Here is an 11,733-nt window from a genome sequence, read left to right on the forward strand (position 1 = left end):
TTTTAATAGCCAACAATCTACTTTTTCAACCTAATTTTGCATCAAACTATTGCCTTAACTCAAGAATTTCCACAATGGGACTGGTCCCGAATCCCAATTGAGGCATGAGGGTACCTACATTCATGTCGAGACAACTCAACATTTTCTAATAGCACATCGATTTATTTATTGACCCAGAAATCTCACACAAGGCTGGATGTAATGTTATAATATTAACAAAAAATTCAGAAACATGTGAATATCAGGCCATCGAATCAACTTCATTGATAATTCATAATTTTTATAACCAAAGAATGATTAGATAATTTGCATTTTTTTTCAGACATTGTAAAACTGTGATGGATGATAAACAATACAACTATCAAATGTGTTTCGAAAAAAAAAAAGGTGAAGTAAAGTGAAAGGGTTTTGTACTTAACACAGTATTTTACAGAAAATAAAAAATAAATAACTTCTTCCCAATAAAGCAAACCCAGTAGCTTGATCTTCAACCCTCTCGATCACAAAAGACGGAAATTTTTCCTTCTATTAAACCAGAAACCAGATACTCACATGAAAACTATTTCCTTCTTGGTCACAAATGATCCTTGTTTATACTTTCCTTCTCTTCTTGAGTTTTATCACATGAGGTAACGGCTAACCTTCTATTTGCAAACAAGTTGGGATCGGACATATGACCTTAGGGGCTTGATCAACCGATAATCCTAGTTTCCTTCCAAGCCAACTTCAGTTAGTCACTGCAAAAGATAGTTTGCCACTTAAATTTATAATGACAAAAAACTAGATTTCATTAAAACGTGAATAAAAGACCCTCAATACATAAAACATGTAACCAAAATAATGTCTATACATCATTTGAATTAGGGGTGTCTATGGGTTGGGTTTGGGTCGGTTCCATGTATACCCAAAATCAGAACCGAACTTGAACATCGGTTTCGGTTCCAAGTATAAGACCCTTGGAACCATAACCGATCCAATAAATACTCCATACCTATTGGGTACCCGTTAATATAAAAAACTGATTTGACTTAATTTCTAAGGGTCATTTTGCTCAAAATGGATTACCACATTAGCAAAATCCAATACCACAGCCCTCTAAATTTCATCCAAAAACTCATTTATAAAAAATTCAAAAAAATATATATTTTGGGCTTGATCCAAGGTTTTGAGAATGGACAGCTACCGAACTTACACCTATGTTTTTAAAATTAAACAATGAAAAATAACTTTTTTGGAACGTTTTTTTTTTTTTTAAGTTCATAGAAGTTGTCCTCTACAACCCTAAATCATCGGATCGCGTTTTATTGTCACAAGATGAGACCAAGGAGTCTTAGTAAGGGTGAAATCCTTACTAACTAGTTTAGTAAGGCTAGTTAGACTCTTCTATTTGTTTATAATCTTTCACTTAACGTTTTAAAAATTTTAGGGCTGAAAACTAACATTTTTTAAATGATATTTTTTCCAAGTTCAAAGAAAATTTTCCTCTACAGCCCTAAATCATTTGATCATGTTTATTTATGTCACAAGATGAGACCAAAGAGCCTTAGTAAATCCTTACTTAGTAAGGCTAGTCAGACTCTTCTATTTGTTTATACAGTTTGAACGTTGAACAGTGTGTTATAATCTTTAAAGAATTGTGTTGGAGTGACCTCAAGATTGTACCTCATTTCGCAAATATTGACGTGAGAGTGGATATTAACCACAAATACATTTTCAAACGTATCTCGATGAAAAGCATCTATGGTTCCCATACACTTCCAAGTCATCACGAACAATCTTGAGGTCACTCTATCATTATCCATCTTTAAAAATATTAAAAATGAGGAAAAAAAAAACTAACTTGCAAGCATGTTAGTGCCATTATGTTCACCAAAAAAGAAGTCATTCATCAACTATTGATTGGGGGATTTTCTTTCCTAATTTGAAATTTAGAAAATCCTAGAGTAAGAATAACTCTTCTTCCTTTCCTTGTGTGAGAAAAACTCTTCAAGTTCTAAAGAGATTGGTCATGAGAGTGATGAGGAAAAATATGAGAGGTCTGTTACTGTTACATCTGCTCTCTTCTTTCTTTTCTTCTATTTTCCTATGTATCCCTTTTTTCCAATATATTTATATGAATTGAAATATGTAATTCCATTGATTGATATGTTAATGGTAAAAGTTGGAGTGCCTATATTAGTTCTCTAAAAAGAAGGACTTAAGGGAGGTAAAATTACCTGTAACATTTTCCTCAAAATTTCATTCCCCTTCTTGAATTCATCAATTTCAATAACTTGTTGAGCATTGTGGGCCTACAATAAATAGATAAACATAATACATATATACTGAGTAACATTGTATAGATACACGGTAAAACAACTTGCAGATCATGAGTACATGGTTTTTAAATAACTGGTATGTCATGAATACAATAATTCAGCATGCTTAAAACTCATGCAATGAGGGATTGGTGCATGGCTGATGTTAATGCTACAAAATAGGAACAATAGGCTTCTTTATAGTTTCGTTCTGTCGGACCAAAAGCTTGTCAGATTCAAAGAGGTACTGAGAGGAAGACTTTATAGATTTCGAATACAATAATAACTATTAACATGTACAAAAAAATATTTTAAATTAGAAATATTGTGAAAATTTCACTTCAAACCATGTTCATTTGTTTGCTTACTTCATTTTATCTGATTAATTTCTCGTCTCATGTCAAGTTTAGATTCGAAGCTTCAAAGCCACACCATGTCTCAACCAGCGCATAGAAACTTGGGAGAAAACCAAAGATCCTTACAAAGCTTGTACAACCAACAAGTACAACAATTTGTTGCTTCACCTAGGCAAAATAAAAGGATTAGAAGCAGAATATCGGCTGCTCGATCAAGAGCAAGGAAACATGTTTGTCTCTTATAGATTGATATTTTTATTGAGTTATATTATATAGTATTAGCTCAATAAAAAGCACAATTCTGAGACAATACAAAGGTGAAGTCAATGCAAATTATCCAATTAAGCTCTATCGTCTTCATAGCTTTTATCCCCAAATATTGGAACATCCTTCCATTGAGCAAAAAGCACAATTTAATAGAGATCATACTTTCAACAGTGAAAAAGTAAATAAGAAAGTAAAGAAACTTGAAACTGATGTCCATATATAATTTATTATTTTGAAAAATAAAATTAGCACTGTGTACCATCAAAAGACCATTCAACACTGTTTATTTCCAATAACCTAGGATTTTTAAGAAAAAAAAAAAACAGAAAAGGAGATTCGTTTTTAATAAAGGTTATAGAAGAACTATTAAAAAACCAAATTGATGGTTAAAATATATTTTAACGATCAACAATCTTCTTTTTCTACCTAATTACGTCACTATCATGCAAGGAGACCCCAAACCAATAGAAAAAAAATTTCACAACTACAGTGAAAAAAGTCCAGCACCAAAGTTTGCATCAAACTATTGCCTTAGCTCTAGATTTTCCACAATGGGACTAGTACCGAATCCCAATTAAAGTATGAGGGTAACTACAGTTATGTTGAGACAACTCAACATTTCCTGATAGCACATTGATTCAGTTATTGACCTAGAAATCTCACGCAAGACAGGATCTAATGTCAGAATAATAACAAAAATTTAGAAACATATGAATATAAGGCCATCGAATCAACATGATTAAAAATTCCACAATTTCATAACCAAGGAATAATTCGATAATTTGGATATTTTTTTCAAACATTATCTCATCTAATTGTTCAAAAATTCAATTATCAGGTAGATTGGGGAAATTCAGATAGGAAAACCACTCACATGCACGATTTTAAAACTCAGTTTCACGTCTCATTTCGACCATGACTATATCGAGTTGTCTCTGACGAGTTTTCCGAAATTTTTGAGACATCTTGCTCAACAATGAGAAAAATGAACGTGGGTTTTAAATCTTGTCTAATACATTGACTTGTTTGTCCGTCTCATTCATGCTTGATACTGAGATGACTCCAGCAATATGTCTTGGTCTTGGACGAGTTTTGACACCATGCTCACATGGGTTCAGAGAAATTCAAATGGGTTCTAGAAAATTAAATTTGTCTCCCTACATTGAAAAACAGAGGGTATTAAAGAGGATTAACCAGTTCACATTGAACTTAATTTAGAACAGAAACTTAAGGTCCTAATTTCATCCCTTGATCTTTAGCTGATTTGTTTTAGCTTGTTCATATCTAGGTTTCAGAAGAGAAACTTAAGGTCCAAATAGCACCGAAAAAGGTCTAACCATGGAATGTTGTTTTAGGAATTATTTCTCGTTATAAAAGTTCGCACTTATCCTAAGTTCAATACAGATAGTATCCCTATACTATCTTTAAAGAGTTGTGTTGGAGTGACCTAAAGATTGTACCTCATTTCGCACATTTTGACGTGAAAGTGGATAGGAACCACATACTTTTTCAAATGTATCTCGATGAAAAGCATCTATGGTTCCCACACACTTTCAAGTAATCGCGAACAATCTTGAGGTCACTCCATCGTTATTCATCTTTAAAATTATTAAAAATGAGGGAAAAAAAAAAAAAACCAACCTGTAAGCATGTGAGTGCAATTACTACCCATAACCAACCCGAAAATTAATTGGATCTCTCACAATGGACCCAAAACCTATTAATCAGTTTCGGGTACATCGGGTAATCAGGTACCCATTGACACCCCTAATTTGAATTCATTGTCTATAAAAAAGGATTACAAAAAAGAATTCATTCATCAACCGTTGATTGGGGGATTTTCTTTCCTAATTTGAAATTTAGAAAATCCTAGAGTAAGAATAACTCTTCTTCCTTTCCTTGTGTGAGAAAAACTCTTCAAGTTCTAAAGAGATTGGTTATGAGAGTGATGAGGATAAATATGAGAGGTTTGTAACAGTTACATTTGCGCTCTTCTTTCTTTTCTTCTATTTTCTTATGTATCCCTTTTTCCTATATATTTATATGAATTTGTGATATGTAATTCCATTGATTGATGTGTTAATGGTAAAAGTTGGTGTGAAAATATTAGTTCTCAAAAAACAAGAATTTAAGGGAGGTAAAATTACCTGTAAAATTTACCTCAGAATTCCATTCCCATTCTTGAGTTCGTCAATTTCAATAACTTGTTGAGCATTGTGGGCCTACAATAAACAGATAAACATAATACATATATAGTGGGTAACATTGTATAGATACATGGTAAAACAACTTGCAGATCATGAGTACATGGCTTTTAAATAACTGGTTTGTCATGAATACAAAAATTCACCATGCTTGAAACTCATGCAGTGAGGGATTGCTGCATCGCTGATGTTAATGCTACAAACTAGGAACAATAGGCTTCTTTATAGTTTCGTTCTGTCGGAGCAAAAGCGTGTCAGATTCAAAGAGGTATGTTCAAAGAGGCACTTAGAGGAAGACTTTATAGATTTCGAATACAATAATAACTCTTAACACGTTGAAAAAAATAGTTAAAATTAGAAATATTGTCAAAATTTCACTTCAAACCATGTTCATTTGTTTGCTTACTTCATTTTATCTGATTAATTTCTCATCGCACGTCAACTTTAGATTTGAAGCTTCAAAGCCACACCATCGTGTCTCCACCAGTGCGTAGAAAGACCAAAGAGCTTTACAAAGCTTGTACAACCAACAAGTATAACAATTTGTTGCTTCACCTAGGATTAGAAACATAAAATCGGCTGCTCGATCAAGAGCAAGGAAACATGTACAACAATTTGTTGCTTCACCTAGGCAAAATAAAAGGATTAGAGACAGAATATCGGCTGCTCGATCAAGTGCAACGCAATATGTTTGTCTCTTAGAGATTGATATTTTTATTGAGTCATAGTATATAGTAATAACTCAATAAAAAGCACAATTCTAGGACAGTTCAAAGGTGAAGTCAATGCAAATTATCCAATTAAGCTCTATCATCTTCACAGCTTTTATCCCCAAAATTCTGGGACATCCTTCCATTAAGCAAAAAGCACAATTTAATAAAGATCATACTTTCAACAGTGAAAAAGTAAATAAGAAGTAAAGAAACTTGAAACTGACATCCATATATAATTTTATTATTTTGAAAAATAAAATTAGCACTGTGTACCATCAAAAGACCATTTAACAATGTTTGTTTCCAATCACCTAGGATTTTTCTGGAAAAAAAAAAAGAGATTTTTTTTTAATAATAGTAATAGAAGAACTATTAAAAAATCAAATTGATGGTTAAAATATATTTTATCGATCAACAATCTACTTTTTTGACCTAATTTTGCCACTACCAGGCAAGGAGACCCCAAACCGATAGGAAAAAAATTTCACAACTACAGTGAAAACAGTCCAGCACCAAAGTTTGCGTCAAACTATTGCCTTAGCTTTAGATTTTCAACAATGGGACTAGTATCGAATCCCAATTAAAGTATGAGGGTAACTAAAGTTATGTTGAGACAACTCAACATTTCCTAATAGCACATTGATTCAGTTACTGACCTAGAAATCTCACGCAAGACAGGATCTAATGTCAGAATATTAACAAAAATTTAGAAACATATGAATATAAGGCCATCGAATCAACCTAATTGAAAATTCCACAATTTCATAACCAAGGAATAATTCGATTATTTGGATATTTTGGATATTTTTTTTCAAACATTATCTCATCTAATTGTTCAAAAATTCAATTATCAAGTAGATTGGGGAAATTCAGATAGGATAACCACTCACATGCACGGTTTTAAAACTCAGTTTCACGTCTCATTTTGTCCATGCCTAATACCGAGTTGTCTCGGATGAGTTTTCAGACATTTTTGAGGCGTCTTGTTCAACAATGAGAAAAATGAACGTGAGATTTTAAATCTCTTCTAATACATTGACTTGTCAATCCGTCTCATCCATGCTTGATACCGATACAACTCAGGCGATAATTCTTGGTCTCAAACGAGTTTTGACACATGCTCACACGGGTTCAGAGAGGCTAGAGGATAATCACTCAAGTCCCTCCTTATCTAGAAAATTATATTTGCCTCCCTAGATTGAACAACAGAGGGTATTAAAGAGGATTAACCAGTTCACATTGAACTTAATTCAAAACAGAAACTTAAGGTCCGAATTTCATCCTTTGATCTTTAGCTGATTTGTTTTAGCTTGTTCATATCTAGGTTTCAGAAGAGAAACTTAAGGTCCAACTAGCACCAAAAAATGTCTAACTCTGAAATATTGCTTCAGGAATTACTTCTCGTTATAAAAGTTCACTGATCCTAAGTTCAATACAGATAGTATCCCTATACACTATAGAAACTTGGAAGGATTATTAGAAAATACAATAGTAAAATAATTACCTCAGTGGTGAAGATCTTGCTGGCTGGCATAACGAGCAAGTGAACCTCTTAGGTTAGAATGTCTATTCAGAGCATTCTCAAGCTGAGGTGGAGGTAACTGCAAGTAGTAAATAACAAAAGAAGCAACAAATTCAATTAGTTAGGCATGAAACACAACTTGTTCCATGACACCACTAACGCTAGAAACGCTTCTTTCTCATATGCATTGGAACGTGTAACCAATATAGAAAGGCAAAAATAAAAAGAAGTAACATTAATCAGCTAAGCATGAAACAGAATCTCCTCCACGAGCTATTATGCCACCGGATAGTAGGTATACCGAAGAGGTTTCTTTGTTTAAGTTGAATTGATAATGGCATCACTTTTGATTTGTTCTAATAATGATTTCTATACTATATGCTAGCCCCTATCGAACATTAAATGGTGAAGAAGCAGATTATTTCTTTGTTCCTGTTCTTGATCCATGCATCATTATGTGTGCACATGATGCACCGAACTTGAGCCTCAGGGTATAAAATCTGTTTTTAGCTTTTTATATATTTGTCGTTCAAAGGCTATAAGTTTTTTTGTGATAAGTTCAAAGGCTATAAGTTAATATTGTGCAATGGTAGTTTAGGTAACTACCCAGCCATAATGTCCATATTATTAAACTTCAAGATCACATGGGTTTGACAAGTTCACAAACTCTATATTATTTACGCTTCTCTGGTAAATTACATTTTAACAATTTAAAGAAGTCTTAGAAATATTAAATCTTTTACTGTTTTTAGAAAGTTTCACTATTTTGGAAATGTTTTTAAATTTTAAGTAAGTGCATTAATAGTACAAAGGTGAAGTCCTTATAAGTTTGAAGATCTAAGTTAAAGATGTAATTTATATTATTCAGACTACTAGTGCAATTTTAGTTTCTTTCTTAGACTCATCTCTTACTTTTATTGTGGCCGTGAGGTTCTATAGTGGTAGTGATTTTCATGTGACAAAGATAAAAATGGGACAGTGACAACAACGTCGAAGATAACAATAATGATGGTGGTCGTAGTTGCAATGATTGCACTATGACGATTGTCGTAGTTGGGCTGTCAGTGACAGTGGTGACAATTAAAATATAAAAGGCATAAAATGACCAGCATCCAAACACTTCCGTTAAAAAACAATAACCATATTTTTTTATATAATTTGTTGACTATCAAAAGTTCAGAACTGTGCTTTAAACTTTGATATAAAAGAGAAAAAAATGATGTTCAAGTATTTTTGTGGGTACTTCAGATAACCCTATTTTCTCAAATGGTCGAAGATGACGAGTATTGAATGGGTTTAAAATGATTTATCCTACAGGTTAAAAAACTTAATGATTAGAGAATTGTATAAGAAATATCAAAAGTTTTTGGCTTAAGATTGAAAATGAGGGCTCATAGGTCAGTTTTGTTTAGTCTTCCAACAAATATAAATGGCATATGGTAAGTCATCAATTAGAAAACAATGGTGAGATAGTTATGTATGGGTCCACTAAAGATATCACTAATCAACTTGAATGTTAATATATAGGTCCACTATAGATACCTCAGTAGGATTGGAGGACCCAGAAAGTATTTCACAAGACATTAATACATCAAGCTTTTTTATATCAAAGAATAAAGAAAATTTATTCTTCTAATGATGTGTCATTCATTGATCATCACCTAGCTTCTCGTAGGAGGACCTTGCATCAAAAGCGGGTTCGTGAGGTTGATGCATCAATCCTATAAGAATTTCCAAATAATTATCCCGATAACATTGAACATCATCCTAACTGAGAGAAGGGTGATATTGTTGATGTAAATCAACATTAATTAATTTCTAAAATTATAAGTACCTTTAATGACACGACACATTATAAATTAGTTATGGGTGGGCAAAAATGAAATTATTGCTTAAGGTAAAGTATGACAACAATGTTTCTATATAAGTTTAGATACACTTATCTATACTTTATAATGAGAGGGGTTAGCATTATAATTACAAAATACCTTCAAGTTATATTAAATAACAACATTGTTGTAAAGTTAGGTTATTTATTTGATCGATTTTGGGTCCACTATGAGAGAGCCAACTAATTTTCAGATTAGTTATGGGGTAGTCATCTTAAGGACCCATTAAGAATCGGGTCTTCACCTAGTACCCATCGGGTAAACAGGTAAATAGAGTATTTTTATTTATTTTTAATTATTTAAGAGGATGTTTATATTTATTATTTAGTAGTCGAATTATTTAAATATTCACTATCTTGTCCAACAAGTAACTTAATTCTCAAGTCTCAACCCTTTCTACTTTCTAAACATAAAAAAACATGATCCAATAATTTCCGGTTGTAGACAGAAAATTTCAATGAACATTGAAGAATAAAAAAAAAGTTATTATTCACTGTTGAAGGGATAAAAGCGTTTGATCTTCTTTCCATGCAAATTTCCTTTTCGTTGTAAAATATGAAAAAATTTATTTTTTATGAATCATTGCAAAGCTTTTTTCTTTCAAGAACGCAACAGGTTATTTAGAAAAAGCTAGGCACCATAATTACAATTTATTTTAGTAAGATATGAGTTAACTTTATTTCAAGCTCTCAAACAACTAAAATTAATCTTCTTAACAAGTAATAAACTTCTAATGAATATTTTAAAATTAATCCTAACCAAGATACTCTGATTTTCAGAAAACATCCACAACACCAGCAAAATCATATAAACAGTTTAAATTGAATCAAAGGAATAATAATTGCTTACATTTGATTTGCTAATAAGTTGGGATCGGACCTGTGACCTCATGGTTGCAGTGCTGACCATCCAATTAACCTCTATCATTTTGAAGGCTTTTATGAAGATCCTTCAATTGCCTTGCAAACAAAATTTAATAAAGAAAACATTTCCAACAATGAAAATGTAAATAAGGAAAGTAATTTAAAAGTAGTGTCTAAGGTAATGATCCAAAAAAACCAGAGATCCTAAGCATTATTAAAAATCATCTTCACTAGATATCTCCATATATAATTTTTTTTTCTTCTTTTGAGAAAAATAAAATAAAAAAATTGAACAACGTTGTATAGTGTATATACTATCAAAAGACAATTAAACACTGTGTTTAAAAAACGAAATAGATAGTAAAAATATATTCTAATGATAAAAGTTCTACTTTTTCAACCTAATTTGCATACTTGAACAAACCAATGTAGACTAGAAAAAAATAGAAAAAGCATTCGATTAAACAAAACAACAACCAGACTTTCAATCAAATTAAAAGACAATAGATTAGAACGAAAAAACGACTCACCAGTCACCACGGAAAAATCACTGCCCGAGCCTTTAATGGAGATTGAGTTAGGGTTTGTGGGTGAGATGAGTAGCTTCAACAGACCATAATGGTTTTGAAGGAAGTTAGGTTAGAGTCTGAGGTGTTTGGTGTAGGCTTAGGGTTTTCGTGGATCCCATCTGTTTTTTATATAGTTTTGAGTCTCAACTCTTTCACATTACTTATATGACTCAAGTGAGTCATCTCGGTTTGCAACAATTTTTTATTAAATTTTAAAATCTCTCTCTCTATCATTTAAAAAATTATTAATTATTAATTAATTTTTAAATCAAAATTAGTTGATTAAATTAGAGAGCTGCTATCGGCACCTCAACTTTTACTTAGTCGATCCTTCAATCCCACTCTACGGTCTTCGAATAGGAGCTTTTACCTCTAACGAGGCTAAGGTTAGGATTTTAGTCTAGAGAAGAGATTTAAAATTGTGTAAATTTCTAATAGGTTTGGTATTTATAGAGAGCTAAGGATGTAAAAATTATTTATGAGTTTGTTTTATTTAAAAAGTTTATGTCCCTGGCACCAATTTTCACAAAGTTATGGTCCATTTTGGGCAATTTTTTAATAAAAACTAATGGTGTGATGAGATTTATCAAATTATTTCCCCTTTTGGGTATAAACTTGACATAAAATTCAAGGATTTCGTAATTTTTTTGTTCAACCTCTTATTAAGGCATACTTACAGGTAAAAATATGTGTTTTGAATCTTTTGATTTGGATCTATTGGTGATGTCAGATTTTCTCAAAAGTTTGTAAATCCATATCCATACTTCTAAATATATTATAAACTCAAAATTTAAAAAGTCAAATTCAAAATGCTCCTTGAGATACGAGTTAAAATTTTTGGTCATTACAACCACTTTGCTGAGATCCAGAACAAAATTCAATCTTACCCTCTAGATGATGTGCTTGCTACCCAAGAAAAGGAAGTTACTTGCATCCTGAACGAAGAGATGTGGACGAAAGAAGCATTGATCAAGCAAAAATCAAGAGTCCAATGGCTTCGCAAAAGGATTCGTAATACCATGTTTTTCTCCATTGTTGTTAATTTTAATATTG

The 11,733-nt window shown here is 32.0% G+C and overlaps 1 long non-coding RNA gene across 9 annotated transcripts; it reads right to left on the bottom strand.

Annotated features, from left to right (window-relative positions):
- Window positions 1-241: 241 nt before the first annotated feature.
- Window positions 242-10,793, bottom strand: LOC147409833 (uncharacterized). 9 transcript variants are annotated; one of them, XR_015175431.1, is made up of 10 exons: window positions 10,642-10,793; window positions 10,098-10,207; window positions 7,342-7,438; window positions 5,531-5,751; window positions 5,271-5,359; window positions 5,068-5,142; window positions 3,795-4,077; window positions 2,666-2,821; window positions 2,217-2,291; window positions 242-737 (listed from the first exon to the last, which is right to left on the bottom strand). It is a non-coding gene; the product is annotated as an uncharacterized LOC147409833 (long non-coding RNA). The 9 variants fall into 9 exon arrangements; XR_015175430.1 differs by lacking the exon at window positions 5,271-5,359; XR_015175429.1 differs by lacking the exon at window positions 3,795-4,077.
- Between the last annotated feature and the right edge of the window lie 940 nt (window positions 10,794-11,733).

This window comes from Akebia trifoliata, chromosome 2 (genome assembly GCF_017979445.1).
Source record: "Akebia trifoliata isolate Shusen 1 chromosome 2, ASM1797944v1, whole genome shotgun sequence".
In the NCBI taxonomy this organism is placed as follows: domain Eukaryota; kingdom Viridiplantae; phylum Streptophyta; class Magnoliopsida; order Ranunculales; family Lardizabalaceae; genus Akebia; species Akebia trifoliata.